Genomic DNA, 2,831 nt, shown 5'->3' on the forward strand with positions numbered 1-2,831 from the left:
TGGAGACTTTCTATTTACAACTGTGATAGACATCAATTGGACCAGAGGAGATGACCAGTTCAGGCTGTGCATCCATTGCCACCAGGAGTGTTCCCTTTCCTCCATATCCTCTCCAGCATGAGCTGTCATTTGTGGGTTTTTTTTTTTTTAAATATGGAACGCTTCACGAATTTGCGTGTCATCCTTGCGCAGGGGCCATGCTAATCTTCTCTGTATCGTTCCAATTTTAGTATATGTGCTGCCGAAGCGAGCACTCATTTGTGGTTTTGATCTTAGCCACTCTGACAGATGTAAGATGGAATCTCAAAGTTGTTTTGATTTGCATTTCCTTGATGGCTGAGGATGTTGAACATTTAAGGGTTTCTCTGCCATTTGAGATTCTCCTTTGAAAATTCTGTTTAGGTCTGTACCCATTTTTAAAATTGGATTATTTTGAATTTGATGTATAGTTTCTTGAGTTCTTTTTATATTTTAGAGATCAGCCCTCTGTCGGATGTGGGGTTGGTGAAGATCTTTTCCCATTCTGTACGCTGCTGTTTTATCCTATTGATGGTGTGCTTTGCCTTAAAGAAACTTTGCGGTTTCATGAGGTGCCATTTATTAATTGTCAGTTTCAGTGTCTGTGTTACTGGTGTTCTGTTCAGGAAGTTCTCTCCTGTGCCACTGCATCCAAGGCTGTTCCCCGCTTTCTCTTCTATCAGGTTCAGTGCAACTGGATTTATGTTGAGCTCTTTGATCCATTTGGGCTTGAGTGTTGTGCAGGATGCTAGATGTGGGTTTATGTGTATTCTTCTACATGCTGATATCCATGCCAGCATCATTCACTGAAGATACTTCTTTTCTCCGTTGTATAGTTTTGGCTTCTCTGTCGAAAATCAGGTGTCCATAGGTGTATGGATGTATGTCTAGCTCTTCAATTCTATTCCATTGGTCAACGTGTCTATTTTAATGCCATTACTAAGCTGTTTTTATTACTGTAACTCTGTAGCAGAGCTGAGATCAGGGATGGTGCTACCTCCGGAAGTTCTTTTATTATACTGGGTCATTTTAGCTTTCCTAGATTTTTTGATTTTTCTCTTCATATGAAGTTGAGTATTGTTCTTTTAAGGTCCATAAAAAATTGTGTTGGAATTTTGATGGGGATTGCATTGAATCTGTAGATTGTTTTTAGTAAGAGAGCCATTTTTACTATATCAATCCTACAGATCATGAGCATATGAGATCTTTTCATATTCTGATATCTTCTCCAATTTCTGTCTTCAAAGGCTTTAAGTTCTTGTCATATAGGTCTTTCACTTGCTTGGTTAGAGTTACCCCCAAATATTTTATATTGTTTGTGGATATTGTGAAGGGCATTACTTCTCTGATTTCTTTCTCAATCATTTTATCATTTGTATATAAGAGGGCAACTAATTTTTTGAATTAATCTTGTATTCTGCCTCATTACTGAAGTTGTTTATCATCTATAGGAGTCCCATGGTATAATTTTTGGGGTCACTTATGCATAATATTATATCATCTGCAAATAGAGGTACTTTGATTTCTTGTTTTCCAATTTGTATCTACTTGATCTCTTTTTATTGTCTTATTGCTCTACCTTCAACTACTATATTGGATAGATATGAGAGAGTGGACAACCTTGTCTTGTTCCTGATTTTTGTGAAATGCATTGAGTTACTCTTCATTTAATTTGGTATAGGCTGTTGACTTGCTGTATATTGCTTTTGTTATATTTAGGTATGTTCCTTGTATCCCGGATTTCTCCAAGACTTTTATCATGAGGGGTGTTGGATTTTGTCAAAGGTTTTTGCCAGCATCTAACTGAGATGATCATATGGTTTTTCCTTTCAGTTTGTTTATATAGTGGATTACATTGACAGATTTACATATGTTGAAACATTTTTATATCTTTAAGATGGGGCCCACTTGACCATGGTGATTATCTTTTTGATATGTTCTTAGATTCTGTTTGCCAGTATTTTATTGAGTACTTTTGAATCAATGTTCATAAGGTAAATTGGTTTGTAATTCTTTTTCTTTGTTGAGTCTTTGTGTAGTTTGGGCATCTGGGTAACTGGGTCCTTATAAAACGAATTTGGCTATGTTTATTCTCTTTCTATTTTGTGGAATAATCTGAGGAGTTCTGGTATTAGCTCTTGTTTGAAAGTCTGATAGAATTCTGTGTTGAAACCATCTGGCTCTGGGTTTTTCTTGGTTGGGAGACTTTTAATGACTGCTTCTATTTCTTTGGAGGATTGTAGGTCTGTTTAAATTGTTTATCTGATCTTGGTTTAATTTTGGTATGTGGTATCTATTAAGGAAAATTTCTCTGTCTTTTAGATTTTCCAATTTTGTGGAGTACAAATTTTTGAAGTATGACCGACTTATTGTCTAGATTTCCTTGGTGTCTGTTATTATGTCCCCTTTTTGTTTTGATTTAGTTAATTTTGGTATTTTCTTTCTGCTTTTTAGTTAGTTTGGATAAGAGTTTGACTATCTTGTATTTATTTATTTATTTATGATTTCTGCCTCCTCCCTGCCACCGCCTCCCATTTCCCTCCCCCTCCCCCGATCAAGTCCCCCTCCCTTGTCAGCTCAAAGAGCATTCAGGGTTCCCTGCCCTGTGGGAAGTCCAAGGACCACCCACCTCCATCCAGGTCTAGTAAGGTGAGCATCCATATCTTGTTGATTTTCTCAAAAAATCAAAGAACTCTTCATTTCACTGATTCTTTGTATTATTTTCTTTGTTTCTATTTTCTTGATTTCAATTCTCAGTTTGATGATTTTCTGTTATCTACTCTTCTTGGGTATATTTGCTTCTTTTTGTTCTA

At 36.3% G+C, this 2,831-nt stretch overlaps 1 non-coding gene across 1 annotated transcript; it reads right to left on the minus strand.

Moving 5' to 3' along the window:
• Window positions 1-147: 147 nt before the first annotated feature.
• Window positions 148-254, minus strand: LOC126511354 (U6 spliceosomal RNA). The gene has a single exon (XR_007594672.1). It is a non-coding gene; the product is annotated as a U6 spliceosomal RNA (small nuclear RNA).
• Window positions 255-2,831: the final 2,577 nt, after the last annotated feature.

The sequence above is a fragment of the Alexandromys fortis genome, unplaced genomic scaffold (assembly GCF_014885135.2).
Source record: "Alexandromys fortis isolate MF-2015 unplaced genomic scaffold, M_Fortis_MF-2015_v1.1 scaffold_97, whole genome shotgun sequence".
Taxonomy (NCBI): Eukaryota; Metazoa; Chordata; class Mammalia; order Rodentia; family Cricetidae; genus Alexandromys; species Alexandromys fortis.